Consider the following 16,709-nt stretch of genomic DNA (forward strand, 5'->3'; position numbering starts at 1 on the left):
GGCCAGGCGTGTGGGGATGAGGCCCTTGTCATCATCAACATTGGGACAAGGTGCTTTGCCAGGGGAAAAGTTTGTTTTTTGGGCATTGGGGTCCCCCTTAAAATTTCTACCAGACCTAAAGCATCTGGTATGAATTGGGGATGGGATGAATTGGGGAGGGGATTCTACTCTGTTTTCTTTTTTTATTTTAATGTTTAACAACAAAAATTAATTGAGAATGACATTTGCAAAAAAATTTGGATGCATCCGAACTTTTCATTTACAGAAAATGCAGATACGTTTGGATTCATAATTTTTTAATTCACAATTTTGGATGCATCTGAATGTCCGAATTTCTGAAAATTTGTATGAATATCAATTTGGAATTAAATGAATTGCACATGTCTACTGCAGCTGTAATATGCCAGCCCTATACCAAGAGCTGAGTGATCATGTAAATGTCAACTTTTGGCCTCTCCTCCTTGCAGAGAATGGTGACTGTCAGTTCCTGCTCTCTGCAGGGAATCCCTCCTCTCCTCTCTGTTTCTACTGCACAGCTAGTTTTGGCTCTAGGAAGGTAGAGCCAGCTGGCACTTAAGTATCGAGGGTGGATCCCGACAATGTTCCTGCTGCAGTGTGGCTCTCCACTGTCAGCATGTCAACATGTAGTGGGCAGTAGCACGCTTCCAGGTAACTTTGGGTCACAGCAGGAATACATTAGTAAACATGCTTCTGTGACCCAAAGCAGAAGTAAAGACAAAAAAAACGTTTTTCTTTGTTTACATTTTTCTTGGTCTGGCCCAGGTTTTTACCTTTTTACTATCTACCTTTTACATTTTGGAGTAAATTTTAGCAACAAAATAGGGGAGAGTATAGTCAGGAATAAATCATTTTTTTGATGATCTTATGGGCCTCTTGTAGAGTTGAAGATCTACAACTTTAAAAACTGTTTTGTTTAAAAGCATAGCATTAACATACACAGCTGGTTTCAGGGTTTTCTTTTTATCGTTTTTTTTTTCTGGCTAGAAATTGAATTCAAGATATTTTAATCTGTTGCTGTGTGGTGCTTTAGAGTTCAGATTTCAAACACAAAATGAACAAGATTCTATATTTCAGCTAAAAAGGGTATTTCAGCAATTAGCCTTCTGTCAAGAACTTAATTAAAAGGGCAGCTGGTTCATCCCCATCACTTATGCAGAACCCAGGCAAGCAGAAAATAAATCTGTGTTCTTGCTAAATGGCTACAGCATTTAATCCACATAGGAGTAAAATACCTGATAATGCAGTCATTAAAGATGTCTAGTAAATCTGTTTCTGTTAACTCTTGCATTTGCTTCCTACACATTTTGACATTAGGAAATTGGTAGGCCGGACTTACATATAGTTGGCCCTTACAGTTACTAAAGCTACAACACAATAAAAAGATATATTTGTTAGCATAATATGTATGTTTATATAGAATAATACATGTATATTTTCCCAGTTAGTCTGTTTCTTATTACCCTATGCTGATATGGGCTACGGGTAAAGTAGTATGTAGAGCTCCTTTCTTACAGAGTAGGCAACCATTATTTCTGATGCTGAAGGGTGATAAATGAAGTGTAGGGGGAAACAAAACGACTACAAATCTTTAAAACTTCCATTGTGACAACACAAAACATGAACTAAACAATCATTGCTCGCTACATCCTGCAGCACTTAGTTCTCTGAGTAAGGGGGTCTGAGACTCAACCCCAAATGCAAATATGTACTGAATTTTACCCCAGGATCTCAAAGCTAAATCCAGGAGACCTTGATAATCGTTTTCAGGAATCCATTACACTGTGACTTCTTCTTGAGGCACTAGAGCTGATAGACATACTGTCCTCCTTTAGTGTGGCCACTATAGCTTTTGCCCCAACTTTTATGCCCCAATTAGAACTCACTTTACTTCCCACTGTATTCATTGCTGGTGACACTAGAGACAAGGGTAATAAACTCCCTTTCATTCTGAGCTTTTAGGATGCATTCACATTGCCGAAACATGTAAGGTGTTAGGGATTAGTTTGTGGATAGGTAAGTTTAGGTCAGTGTTGGGGCCAGAGATTAGATGGTTTGCTTTTGCTTTAGTGGTTAGAGTTAGGGTTATGGTTTAAGGCATTAGCTAAGTGTTAAAACAACAATCATTGATCAAGAAGTCAGAGCAGCTCACCACTACCTTCATATTGCTTCCATAAGGTTGCCATGTCCTCTGCACTGTCATTCATTCCTATGAAGAGTTCATATTCCCCTGCAGTACAAAGTCCCCTAGGAATGAATAGAGAGTGCACAACACATCTGTAGACTTGATTCAGGTGATTTTGATATGATGTTGTGTAGCTTTATTAGACATATATTGCTAGACCAGGGTTAGATGAGTATAAGTGGAAAGCTACAATATAAATGTAATTACAACTGATTTACCTTGCAAAGGGTTTGTAATTCTGTTCAGCCAATTTTGTGATTCAGTCTTTAATACAAGTCGGCGGCCAACAGTACACAGTAGTAAATCACTACACTATGGTCCAGGACAACACTATTCTTTGATTGGGAAATACAGGACCAGCAGCACATTGATAAGGTCATACCAGTACTAGCTCTTTCAGTAAACATTTTTAATAATAGACTGCTCATGGTGCAAAGCATGAGAACCCTGGTTGGCTTAGGGTTCTGCCTCTCTTTTCTGCAGTATGATTGCTTAAATGCAGGAGATGCAGGAAGACTAACAACTAGAGAAATGCATTAGCTTATGCTAGTTGTATTAAAAAATATATGTAAAGCCCAACTCTATAAAAAGTTTTCATGGGGAAGTGTTAAAATCTGAAAGATAAAAACTCATGTAAGATTTTATTGCTGTTTGTGTTCCCATTGGAATGATTTCCCCACACTTTCAATACTCATACTTTGCTTTCTTTACATTACAATTGTTATTATGTAAATATAGATCTTTTTATAGTAAGGATGTGTTCCTTAACAGCCTTGCTGTGTTTAATGATTTCACTATTTTGCAAAGCTTCTTGCAGAACAGGTCCTGATCTGTGCAGGTTGTGTATCTGGGGAGAGGTCACAGGGCTAGAGTACAGGACCAGAGGGTTTAACACACTGGTGGGCTATGTGTCTGGAGGTTTTGTGCCTAGGATAGCATCCTATGCTAGAGTCCACAAGCTGGAACTGAGTAATAGAAGAACCTGTCATTTTGCTGCTGAATTGCTACAGTGTTAGTTGTGTGCTCCTAGATGCAGATATCCGCCCAATGGCTGTTAGCAAGAAAAGCTGTAGGGATTTGGATATTCCACTGTATCTGGCCTATTCTACTTTCAAGTTATGCATTTAAAATACATTCAAGACTGGAGTGCATTTATTGCATACTTCAAGCAAGTGTAACTACCTGAGTGTTCTTAGGGTGGAGTTATACGTGATATACAAGCCCGAGGCCCAAGTGGAGGCACTGTAAGAAAGAAGATATCAGGAATAGTCCCCCATCTCCTACTTAAAGTTGGCTCAGATCTCCTGTCTTACACACGTACATAGGAGTAAGTGGATGTAAACTGTTTACATTTTTCTTGGTCTGGCCCAGGTTTTTACCTTTTTACTATCTACCTTTTACATTTTGGAGTAAATTTTAGCAACAAAATAGGGGAGAGTATAGTCAGGAATAAATCATTTTTTTGATGATCTTATGGGCCTCTTGTAGAGTTGAAGATCTACAACTTTAAAAACTGTTTTGTTTAAAAGCATAGCATTAACATACACAGCTGGTTTCAGGGTTTTCTTTTTATCGTTTTTTTTTTCTGGCTAGAAATTGAATTCAAGATATTTTAATCTGTTGCTGTGTGGTGCTTTAGAGTTCAGATTTCAAACACAAAATGAACAAGATTCTATATTTCAGCTAAAAAGGGTATTTCAGCAATTAGCCTTCTGTCAAGAACTTAATTAAAAGGGCAGCTGGTTCATCCCCATCACTTATGCAGAACCCAGGCAAGCAGAAAATAAATCTGTGTTCTTGCTAAATGGCTACAGCATTTAATCCACATAGGAGTAAAATACCTGATAATGCAGTCATTAAAGATGTCTAGTAAATCTGTTTCTGTTAACTCTTGCATTTGCTTCCTACACATTTTGACATTAGGAAATTGGTAGGCCGGACTTACATATAGTTGGCCCTTACAGTTACTAAAGCTACAACACAATAAAAAGATATATTTGTTAGCATAATATGTATGTTTATATAGAATAATACATGTATATTTTCCCAGTTAGTCTGTTTCTTATTACCCTATGCTGATATGGGCTACGGGTAAAGTAGTATGTAGAGCTCCTTTCTTACAGAGTAGGCAACCATTATTTCTGATGCTGAAGGGTGATAAATGAAGTGTAGGGGGAAACAAAACGACTACAAATCTTTAAAACTTCCATTGTGACAACACAAAACATGAACTAAACAATCATTGCTCGCTACATCCTGCAGCACTTAGTTCTCTGAGTAAGGGGGTCTGAGACTCAACCCCAAATGCAAATATGTACTGAATTTTACCCCAGGATCTCAAAGCTAAATCCAGGAGACCTTGATAATCGTTTTCAGGAATCCATTACACTGTGACTTCTTCTTGAGGCACTAGAGCTGATAGACATACTGTCCTCCTTTAGTGTGGCCACTATAGCTTTTGCCCCAACTTTTATGCCCCAATTAGAACTCACTTTACTTCCCACTGTATTCATTGCTGGTGACACTAGAGACAAGGGTAATAAACTCCCTTTCATTCTGAGCTTTTAGGATGCATTCACATTGCCGAAACATGTAAGGTGTTAGGGATTAGTTTGTGGATAGGTAAGTTTAGGTCAGTGTTGGGGCCAGAGATTAGATGGTTTGCTTTTGCTTTAGTGGTTAGAGTTAGGGTTATGGTTTAAGGCATTAGCTAAGTGTTAAAACAACAATCATTGATCAAGAAGTCAGAGCAGCTCACCACTACCTTCATATTGCTTCCATAAGGTTGCCATGTCCTCTGCACTGTCATTCATTCCTATGAAGAGTTCATATTCCCCTGCAGTACAAAGTCCCCTAGGAATGAATAGAGAGTGCACAACACATCTGTAGACTTGATTCAGGTGATTTTGATATGATGTTGTGTAGCTTTATTAGACATATATTGCTAGACCAGGGTTAGATGAGTATAAGTGGAAAGCTACAATATAAATGTAATTACAACTGATTTACCTTGCAAAGGGTTTGTAATTCTGTTCAGCCAATTTTGTGATTCAGTCTTTAATACAAGTCGGCGGCCAACAGTACACAGTAGTAAATCACTACACTATGGTCCAGGACAACACTATTCTTTGATTGGGAAATACAGGACCAGCAGCACATTGATAAGGTCATACCAGTACTAGCTCTTTCAGTAAACATTTTTAATAATAGACTGCTCATGGTGCAAAGCATGAGAACCCTGGTTGGCTTAGGGTTCTGCCTCTCTTTTCTGCAGTATGATTGCTTAAATGCAGGAGATGCAGGAAGACTAACAACTAGAGAAATGCATTAGCTTATGCTAGTTGTATTAAAAAATATATGTAAAGCCCAACTCTATAAAAAGTTTTCATGGGGAAGTGTTAAAATCTGAAAGATAAAAACTCATGTAAGATTTTATTGCTGTTTGTGTTCCCATTGGAATGATTTCCCCACACTTTCAATACTCATACTTTGCTTTCTTTACATTACAATTGTTATTATGTAAATATAGATCTTTTTATAGTAAGGATGTGTTCCTTAACAGCCTTGCTGTGTTTAATGATTTCACTATTTTGCAAAGCTTCTTGCAGAACAGGTCCTGATCTGTGCAGGTTGTGTATCTGGGGAGAGGTCACAGGGCTAGAGTACAGGACCAGAGGGTTTAACACACTGGTGGGCTATGTGTCTGGAGGTTTTGTGCCTAGGATAGCATCCTATGCTAGAGTCCACAAGCTGGAACTGAGTAATAGAAGAACCTGTCATTTTGCTGCTGAATTGCTACAGTGTTAGTTGTGTGCTCCTAGATGCAGATATCCGCCCAATGGCTGTTAGCAAGAAAAGCTGTAGGGATTTGGATATTCCACTGTATCTGGCCTATTCTACTTTCAAGTTATGCATTTAAAATACATTCAAGACTGGAGTGCATTTATTGCATACTTCAAGCAAGTGTAACTACCTGAGTGTTCTTAGGGTGGAGTTATACGTGATATACAAGCCCGAGGCCCAAGTGGAGGCACTGTAAGAAAGAAGATATCAGGAATAGTCCCCCATCTCCTACTTAAAGTTGGCTCAGATCTCCTGTCTTACACACGTACATAGGAGTAAGTGGATGTAAACTGTCAGTAGAGAGTCCTCCCACCCTTGTCCCCCTTCATGCAATTCTGAAATTAACAAAAGCCAATTGACACTGACCCTAATAGATTCAGACAGAAATGATTTAGGTTTAAAACAAATAGTCTAACTCTTCTCTTTGGTAGGAATGAGGTGCATCATAATGGAGAATGTGCAACTGTGATGGCGAAAAGAATGATTAGGAGACTTGAGGAATTTTAAACTAGAATGTGGTGAATGGGGGGAAGACAATATTAATGGGAAAAGTGGATACATTTAAGAAGGTAGAGTATGTAAGTTACCAGTTATAGAGGTTACTTATTAGAAAGAAAAGTAAGGTGAAGATTGATGTGCACCTAAAGTCTTTTTTTTCTTTTAACTTTTGGATTAATGTCACCATTGAAAGATGTCCCTTCTATCCAGCCAACATTTGGGACACAGAAGCCATTACTTCAAGAAAAATCTAATTAAAAAGAAAAAATAGGATAACAAATGTATGCAGAGCCAACTAGACAGGAGGCTCTACTATTTGTGGTAATTTCCAATAGGCTAGGTACTCCCAGTGAGACCTACAAGCCAATATGTTAGCACACAATGCACCCGTACATTCAGAGTAAACCCATTAATATCCATCAATGTGTGCAAGCAAAGTCTTCTAAAATGCTCTGCATCAATTTGATGACAGTGGCTCTGGAAGGAGGATCAGAGAAAGCGGACATGTACATATGCTATTGTGCACGCACAATCCCCAAAAGTTGGCTACAATGTGCATAGCCAACTTTTTTTTTCAAAGATCTTTTTTTTCTTTTATATAAGTAAAAAAACTGTGGTTATTTAATACCACCACATAGAGGAAGTCAGTTAAAATTGCATAAGAAACAAATACACAGCAATGTTGCTTAATATAGAACACAGTACTAAACTATGCAGTGTTTGCCGAGTGTTTGGTTCTACTTTGAGTGCGCAAAAATCAAATGGGAACCTTAAAAAAACAATTCTAAATGCTATGAGTACATTTTCAGCATTTCTAGGAATAAAAGGAAACAACAATTTAATAGAAAAGTTTTAAATAAAATGTATAAAAGGAAAACATCTACATTTGTGGTAATATTTTGTGTATATTTTCCTTATTATGTTCAAGGCTGAAAAACAAATACCTGTGGTTATTTAATACCACCAAATGGCAACTATCTGTCTAAAAATAAAATATATACAATTACCTTGGTCACAGTGTTATTTGACAGAGTAAATTTCAGTCAAATTATCAGAGCACAGAAAGCTAAAAAATGACATGAAAAGGAAGGGGTGTAACATGCTGGTCCTGAAATGGTTAAAGTAGAAATAAACTCAAAATGTGAAGATTTGCTATGTTATAGGGAACAGTTTAGAAATGTATATGTTGCCTACGCTGTACCCAGAACATTTTACCATTTACCCTAAATTGCTACTGATAATAACAGTGCACTCCGTGGTATGTGAGGGTGCCTAGGCACAGTGCCTAAAAAGTCTAGAGCAGTGTGCTTTACAAATTGGCTGCTGCACTCTGCTACTTCAGGAGCCTGAAGCTAGCAAAGCACACTTCTCATAAATGAGATTAAAGTAGAAAAAAAAAAGAAAAGCCAGGAGGAAAGCCCAGTCAAGAGCTTGTCTCTTCTCCATTCACAGAGCTCTCTTGGCTGCAATAAGCAGAAAGTAGGGATATCCCGATACTATTTTTTTCAAGACCAAGTACAAGTATATTTCCCTCAGGTACTTGCTGATACCAATTACTGATACTTTTTCTTTTTCTTACTTTTTTCTAAAACAATATAGACTAATGATTTTAGGGCAGTTTCTTTATAATTATGAAGAACTGTAACTCACAAGACACTGTGAAAAAAATAAGAATGCAATTAAGATAAATAGCAAGTAGTAGAGGCATTTATGGGTCTTGAGCAGAAGTGTATGTTCATACAGGAGGAGTTTATTCTTGGACAAAATAAATGTCTCTTGTTTGCACATGCAATACTGCTCAAGACCTGCGAGAGCCTCTACTATCTTTGATTTATCTACTGATATCACTTTGCTGTAGTACATACTGTCCAGGGAGTAGCAGATACTTACCGGACAGTATGATGTGTTTTCCAATGGAATTAATGCAATTAAGGATATTTTTTGCTATCTACAATCTAATGAACCTAATTTTATTGTGCCTGGAGCTCAGATTTGCATAGTCAATGCAAATTTAAATTAGTATGTACAGATGAAAGTAACCCTTATGCATCTAATAGTAATGAGAGAATATTGTGAGTATTGATATTAGACATGTGAATTCAGATTCGGACGAACCTGCAAATAAACAAAAATCAGTCGTCCGAATGCGAAAAACACATTTTTTATATGACTGAATATACGAAAACGATATTCGGGCATACATAAATTCGTTTTCAGAACGTTCGGTGGCTATGTTGGCCACAGACGTGTTCTGCGCATGCCTGCTGCCATCTTGGAGATGGACCGCATGATGTCACATGAAGGTGATTGTATATATATATTTAAAATAATCATGTATTTTTTAATAAATATCTTGTTAAAATAATTTCATAATTAATGAGTATTAATATATATGTGATATTGTCCCATGGTATCCGGATACAACACCTTAAAAGCCCTGTGCTTTCCCCTTTGTTGTTATGCAACTATAGCCATGATCATATATTGTCAGCAACATCAGCCAGCACCCCTGACCAGTTTGTTGACATTACCTTAAAAAGGGGCAGAAAAATTACAAGATTTGGCTTCCATAGACTTCAGCAGCACTGAACTTTTTGAAACGGAACTTTGCTCTGTTCGCTTATCACTAGTAGTCAGCAGTGAAGTACACCCTTACATTAGTGGTTAGTGGCCACTTACATTGATGATAGTTAAAATATTCTCTTAAATGAGCGATCAGTGTCAATAACAGGATTACACCGTATGTTGGTGGTCATTCAAAAAGTGACTGCTTATATGTGTGTTCAGTGGTAAAGTGTTCCCTTATATTGATGGCCAGTGGGAGTTAAATAGATCATTGGTGTCTGTGATTACCTACCTGTGAAAGGACAGGCCATGCTGCTCCTGCATCTATCTTAGCAGCTACACAGAGTACCTCTGCCTTACACAAACCAACAGTATTGTTGGTAAACAAAACCCATGCAAACAAAAACAATGTAATTAATTTTTATCACTTTTATAGTTTCCTGTGCCCTAAAAATCTTGGAATAGTCTTTGTTTGAGATCATAAATGGGGGACACGTTTTCTATTGATAATTCTACTCATTTAATGTAGGCAATTACTGTATGTGTGTCTGAAACATGACACGTGTATAAAGCAAAAGGACACACACAAGCAGTCATAAATTTGTGCGTATTAAACAAACCATTAAAGTGCTGGTTAAATTAATTAATAAGTATAATACAATTATAAGTGAAGGCTGCCAAGTAACCCAGTCACCAGGGACTTCAGCAGCAAGCTATTCCTGCCTGATGAGCACCACAATACAGAATGTCTTATTTCTCCTGTTGCATTTCGCTAAATTGTTATATGCATAGCTTCAGTTCCTCTTCTTCTTCTCCTTCTTCTCCAGAATAAGATTTTTTATCTGCTATAGAAAATCAAAGAGCCAACTGGCCAAGAGATCCCAAAGTAATACTATAACCATACAAAATCAAAAGGTTATACATCTCACCAATTTGCATTCCACCCAATCAATGCATATTACACCTAATAATTTAAAGGTCTCAAACTGTGCATTCAAGTATTTTTTTCCAAAGGTGTAACAATCAGTAATAGTAATAGTAGTAACAATAGTAATCAATCATGAAATATGAAAAAAAACCTCCAGTGTTAATTAATATGACCTGTTTATAAGCTGATTCTGTTTAGCAATGTATATAGTATATTTGCTTAATCGACTAATCTCAAAATCCATTGGACAAAATGTTCCACAATAAAGAACCTGAAAAGGGAATTATTTTAGACATTGAACAGTAATCCTAAAAATGTATTAAGGAAATGAGTGTGAAGAGCATTGGAGGAATACATTGGTCATATTTTAGAAAGTTAATTAAGTACACATATTTCAGGCCTAGTACTTCATGGTTTCAGGCAATTTACTTAATATATTCCATGTCAGTGGGAAGTATTGGTGATGAAATTCATGACTGATTAAATGATAAGGAATACAGCTTTATTATGTTGACACAACAGGTCCTAGGTTAAGGTGTAAAATATTGCTTTCCAACCTATTATATTGATTTTTTCTATAATCACAATACCTTGAAATCCATCACATGTGGTCAAAATCTTAAACAAAAGAAGCTAAGCCGTTAAATGGCTGCTTATGGGCAGAATAGGCTAATGCTTATGTCAGACAGATAAAGACTTGCTATGCCTGCATTTTAGTGTATGCATCTGCTCCTGTTGTGCCCTGCTGTGTGTGAAATTTCAAGCTTGGAAGCTGAATGTTCAGTCAAATCCGGCATTAGGCTGGGCATATATAAAAAGGCAATAAAGGTAAGTGTTCTTTACCTTTTCAGCATTGCTTGCTCCAATCTGGGCACATAGCGGCACAGTAACAAGCACTTCTGACCATAGGAAATTATCATTATAACATGAAGATCCATCCATGCAGCTAATCAAGACTCGTTTCTCATGTTAAAGAAGAAAATAGGATTTTTGTCTTACCTGTAAAATCTTTTTTCTTGGAGTACATTACATGACAATATTCAGGAACATCGGGGTTATGCCGCTGTCTTCGGTAGACTGGACACTGGAAAAACAAAGCTGAAAAGGACAGCCAAGTATAACCCCTCCCTTGGTCAGCAAGCCACAATTTTGTAGAAAGCAATAATAGGAGTGGACCATAAGACAAGAAGGGATGGACAATGGTCCAGTAATTAACTCCAAGAAAAGGATTTCACAGGTAAGACAAAAAATAATTAGTACATTACAGGACAAAGGGCAGTATTGATGAACATAGGGATGTCCAAAAGCAGTCTGAAAGAGGGGTGTACAATATAGCAACAAGGACTAACAGAGAAAAAACATATCAATAAAAGCAGCCCAACAGAGCCTACATAAGCTGACATAAGCGGAGACATGAATGTCTTCCTGGTAAAACTTTCCAAACATGAAAACAGAACACTGAGTGACAGCCTTGCAAATCTGAAAACGAGAAGATTGATGCTGAAAAGCTTAAGAAGTGCCAACATGTCTGGTTGATTAGGGTTTTACAGGGGAAGAATGGACCTTGAGGAAGAAATCACCTTTGGAAGAGAAGGAAGCCTCAAAACAACCTTGTTTGTGTGTAGGGTTCTTTACAGGTTAAGCCTGTCAACTATGAGACGTGTCCCACCAAAGTGATGGAAAACAGAAAAGTAACCTTATAAGTAAGGATGATCAGAGTTATGTCCCTAATGGGCTCAAAAGGAGGTTTCTGGTGCACCAATAGAACCAGACTGATAATTCACAAAGTCAAAGGAGAATGCACAGGAGGGTTGATATCAGCAATATTCCTTCCAAGGGGAAATAATAGACTTAATGAAAAGTTGACATTCTAGCCTTTAAAAGCATAGGAATCAGTGGCGTAACAACCACCATAACGACCCACGCAAAGCGATATGGGGCAGAGGGGGCCTGGTCAGCAGCCAAGAAGGAGGAGGCCCGGGCCCAGTGGCGGCAGTGAAGGAGGCTGGGCCAGGCAGCAGTGGCGGTGAAGGTGGCCAGGCCCGGAGGCAGTGGCAGTAAAGGAGGGGGGCCTGGCAGTGGTGGAGGAGCAGGAGGCCGGGGCCCAGCAGCGGTGGAGGAACAGGAAGCTGGGTGGCGGAGGTGGAGGAGGCTGGGGCTCAGCAGTGGCGGCTGACAGGTAGGAGGAGTGCAGTGTGCAGGGAAAGGGACCCCAACCAACCCACCTGAGACCCTGCAGAGCCCACCATAGAGGGTCTCAGGTAGGCTGTGTGGGGTCTCAGGTGGGCAATGCAGGGCCTCTGGTATGTGCGGGGTCTCAGATGGTCTCTGCGGGGTCACTCTCAATTGGGCTGTGCAGGATCTTAGGTGGGTGCTGTGGGGTCTATGGTGGGCTCTGCGGGGTCTCAGGTGGGCTGTGCTGCATCTCAGGTGAGTGATGCGGGTTCTATGGTGGGCGCTGTGGGGGTCTATGTTGGGCTGTGTGGGATCTCTGTTATGTTAGTGGTCTCACGTGGGTTGTGCTGGGTCTTAGGTGCGCTCCGCAGGGTGATAGATGGGCTCTGCAGGGTCTCTGCTGGACTGTGCTGGGTCTATGGTGGGCTCTGCAGCAGTTAACGGTGGAGTGATCTCTTCTACGTCTCTGACGTCAGAGCCAGTGGGAGCAGAGCTGAAGAGAAGGAGACGACGAATGGGGGCCTGTGATTCCTAGTTACGCCCCTGATAAGAATAATAGACTCTGAAAGGCCCCCGTTCTTCAGATCCTAGGCTTTAACAGCCAGGCTGCTAAAGCCAGCAACTGAGAAGCAGGATAGTAGAAAGGATCTGGATGATCTGGGAAAGCCCATGAAGAGTCTGCCAGGAGTCTTATGAGATTCAAGTACCAGCTCCTCCTGGGCCAGTTCAGCGTAATGAGAATCACCACAATGCCTTCTACCGTGGTCCTGCTGAGCAGGTGAGGGGGAGTTTTTAGAAGAGGGAAGGCATAGATCAGGCTGAACTGATCCCACGATGCCAGCTGGACATCTACTGCAAAGGCTAGAGAATCCATGGATCTAGAGACTACCCTGACCAGATTGTTTTTGAACCTGGAAGCCAAGAGGTCTGCCTGTGAAAAAAAAATGGTAAAATACCTAGGGGTGAAGCGACAACTCTTCATAGACCAGATGTTGTTGACTAGCTGCTAATTCTCCACCAGTGAAATGTGCACAGGACCAGAACGTGGAGTTTCACTAAGGTCAAAATCAAGTCTGCTTCTCTTTGAGCTGTGAGACTTCTGGTTCCTCCTTGATGGTTAATATAAGTCACAGCTATGTACATTGTACAACTAAATTCTACTTGTACGGCCCCATAGCTGAAAAGTCCAGTGTACAAGGCACAACTAAACCACGCTGAACACCAGAACCTTGAAGAGCGGTTTTCTCTGGAGTGCAGGTTCCAGGTACTAAGAGGGTATAAAAGAGGTGCTTGCCATTAAAGGGCATACACAAGAGCCACTTCTTATACAAGCAAAAGTAGGGAATGGAGGGTTTCTAGAGAGGTATAAAGGCAATGACCATATATATATATATATATATATATATATATACATATATATATATATATGTATATATATATAATCATTGCTGCCATGTCCAGCTGTCAAACCTAGTCCACGGCCATTTCATGGGATGTTGGTTTCGTCCTAATAGACCCTGAAGGTAAATGTAGCTCTTTCCCACAGCCCTTCTCCCTGCCCAAAACTCTCCCCCTCAATTAAGTCAAGCAAGCAAAAGTAGGGAATGGAGGGTTTCTAGAGAGGTATAAAGGCAATGACCATATATATATAAAACACATATCAAAAGTTTATTGTACATAAAATTAATAGTTAAAAATGAATCCAATACATGGAAACTGTATTTCTATCCATGAGTTGTTTGGGTTTGCATATGCCAAGTGAACACATTTTCAATCCATGCATGTAGGTTTATGCAGTCAGGATAGTGGAGCTATCCTTCATATAATGTCCAAGTGATTGTCTAGCTTAATTCATCCCGACGCGTTTCGCCAATGGCTTCTTCAGGCTTCTTTCTTCTTGAAACGTGGAGTACATGTCAGATCTCTCCCTGGGTCACTAACGAGATCAATATATACACTGATCCCCTGAAGAAGCCATTGGTGAAACGCATCGGTATGAATTAAGCTAGACAATCACTTGGACATTATATGAAGGATAGCTCCACTATCCTGACTGCATAAACCTACATGTATTGATTGAAAATGTGTTCACTGGGCATATGCAAACCCAAACAACTCTTGGATAGCAATACAGTTTCCATGTATTGGATTCATTTTTAACTATTAATTTTATGTACAATAAACTTTTGATATGTGTTTTATATATATATGGTCATTGCCTTTATACCTCTCTAGAAACCCTCCATTCCCTACTTTTGCTTGCTTGACTTAATTGAGGGGGAGAGTTTTGGGCAGGGAGAAGGGCTGTGGGAAAGAGCTACATTTACCTTCAGGGTCTATTAGGACGAAACCAACATCCCATGAAATGGCCGTGGACTAGGTTTGACAGCTGGACATGGCAGCAATGACAGATTGTAGGTCCAGACCTGCAAGGGCGAATAAGGCATTTAGAGGACTTTAAAGCTTTCCGCCCACTTGCTCCCTAAAGACCAGGATGACCTTCACAGGGATAGTTTTGTTATGGCAGGAAATGGCCAATATCATAGAAGTAGACCATTTTATGATCGCTCCATGGGAAATTGCTTGGCAAAACATAGAAAAATAGTTTTTCAGGGTTAGGCTAGTCTCTATACAAAACACGCTGTAATGTGCCAGAAAGGTTTTTGCAGGCCAGGTAGTCTTAAGAGAACTCAGGCTAGTTGACTCAGGCTGTTTTAAGTCAAGACATGTATGCATGGCATCAAAAAGGTTATACTGTGCTGTACTTTTTCAGTTTTGTATTGAAAGTGTTCAATCTCCTGAAAGCATCAGCTTAACGCCTTTGTCTCTGAATACTGTCCTGTGTCCTGCTATGTACCTTTAAAGTGACACTAAACTCAGGAGGTAAACCTTAAAAATACATTCTAGTGCCTTAACTATTAACAAAAAATAAGCTTATTTGTGTATCACTCGGTTGTAAACACATGAACTATCAGGGCATTCGGCGGGCTATTCACCGCACAGTGCCTTGTGAAGCCCTGATTGTGTAAAGCACAGCACAGTGGGAGCCCTGATTGGGAAAAGTAATCATGACTTTGCCCAATCATAGCTCACACAGTTAAGTCCTGTCAGGTAATGGACAAATGTACACAGTTGGGCGGAGATAGCTAGCTGTCACCGCTGGCTCCACCCAAATATTTATATTTTGCCGACATCTGTCAGAATGCCATTCTGCAGCAAGAGTTCGTCACACGTTTTTTTCATTATTATTTCTATTTATTTTTTCTTGTTTTATTATTTTATTTTGTCGAGTCCTCGTAGTTGTGGACAACACTGGACATCCTGATTGACCCTAGGATTACGTCAGTGGATCCATTTTTGTGTTGTTTTTTTAACAATTAAGGACTTGTCAAAAGCCTTTGTTGGGTTTTTATTTCAACTAAAGGATTTTTTTAAATAAAAGTATGGACTTATTATTTAAATTTATTTTAACACTTTAGTGAATGGGTAGGGGTACAAGTACCCCTTACTCATTCACAAGGGGGCGGCTGCATCAGGGGTACCCTGATGTGAACAAGCCCCCCTGCCTGCACCCCCACAACCAAAGCCCCAGGGCTTGTAGGAAAGAGGCACTTGTCCGCATCGGCAAGAGGACAAGGTGCTTTCCCAGGGGTGACCATGGAAAAGCACCCTCCCAGTGCCGAGGACATGTGGCCTGATATGGCGGGGAGGGGCGGGGCGCTCACTTGCCTCCCTTCTGCCTGCCAGGCCTGTACTCAGATCAAGGGTCTGGTTGGGAATTCTAGGGGGGTCCCCATGTCTTTTCCCCCCATTTTTTGGGGTGGGGTTCCTCAAAATTCCTACCAGACCTTAAGGGCCTGGTATTACTTTGGGGGGAACCCCACACACTTTTTTCTTTTTTTAAATTGTAACTTGGGGTCCCCACTAAAATTCCTAAGACCTAAAGGGTTTGGGGGGGAACCCCATGCTTTTTCTTTCTTTTTTTTTAAATAGGGTCCTTCCTAACTTTTCTACCAGACCTAAAGTGTTGTTTTCACTGATACATGTTCCCCGGGTAGTACCCGAATCCCCATACCCTTTTTATGACCAATAACTTGCATATAAGCCTTCAAAAAGGGGACATTTGATTTTCAGAGTTCTGGTCCCATATACTTTCATTCAGTTTGAAGTTTGAGTTCGAACTTTTTCCATGTTCGAAAGTTCGAATTCAAACCGAACTCAGGTGTATTTGGCCCATCACTAGTATAGATCCTCAAATCATCTCTGAATTTGTGCAGACACTGTCCTCCCTTCTGGAGGTTGGCTATTTTTGTTCCCCATGGTCCCTGTGTGTGTATGTGTGTGTAGCCACTGCTCCAAGCTCACTCCCATGATGGACTACAATCTCATGTTTAGTTTACTAATTTTTATTGATATTGTAGTCCATCACAGAAGTGAGCTTGGAGCGGTGGCCACTTTACAACACACACAGGGACCATGGGGAACAAAAGTATCGAG

This window comes from Nanorana parkeri, unplaced genomic scaffold (genome assembly GCF_000935625.1).
Source record: "Nanorana parkeri isolate BGI_ZX_2015 unplaced genomic scaffold, ASM93562v1 scaffold722, whole genome shotgun sequence".
Taxonomy (NCBI): domain Eukaryota; kingdom Metazoa; phylum Chordata; class Amphibia; order Anura; family Dicroglossidae; genus Nanorana; species Nanorana parkeri.